This window comes from Antechinus flavipes, chromosome X, assembly GCF_016432865.1.
Source record: "Antechinus flavipes isolate AdamAnt ecotype Samford, QLD, Australia chromosome X, AdamAnt_v2, whole genome shotgun sequence".
NCBI classification, from domain to species: Eukaryota; Metazoa; Chordata; class Mammalia; order Dasyuromorphia; family Dasyuridae; genus Antechinus; species Antechinus flavipes.
The window spans coordinates 8,996,838-8,997,177 of record NC_067404.1 but is presented as its reverse complement, the minus strand read 5'-3'; positions in this window follow the sequence as shown (position 1 = coordinate 8,997,177).

Genomic DNA, 340 nt, shown 5'->3' with positions numbered 1-340 from the left:
ATTGGCCAAATGTGTAAGGTGCAAAGAAAGGGAATTTCAAATGAACCCCATCGACTACAGTACTGGCAACAGAATTCTCCTCCGGTCGATACAATTATGGAGGACTGAGTCGAAACGAAGCCCAATCCCTTCTAGTAGCGTTCGCTTTGGGGCTAGTGTGCGATTCTTCCAGCCAGTACAACTATGAGCCAGGCAAATGAGGTAGGAAAGTGACTTTCCAAGAAAAGGCACATTGAGAGCCTCCCCCTTCCCCCAACAAGTGCTGATTAGATTTCTAGTGCCTGCTTCCTAACAACCTTAGAATGACAGAATTGTAGACGCTACAATTAGAGGCCAAATG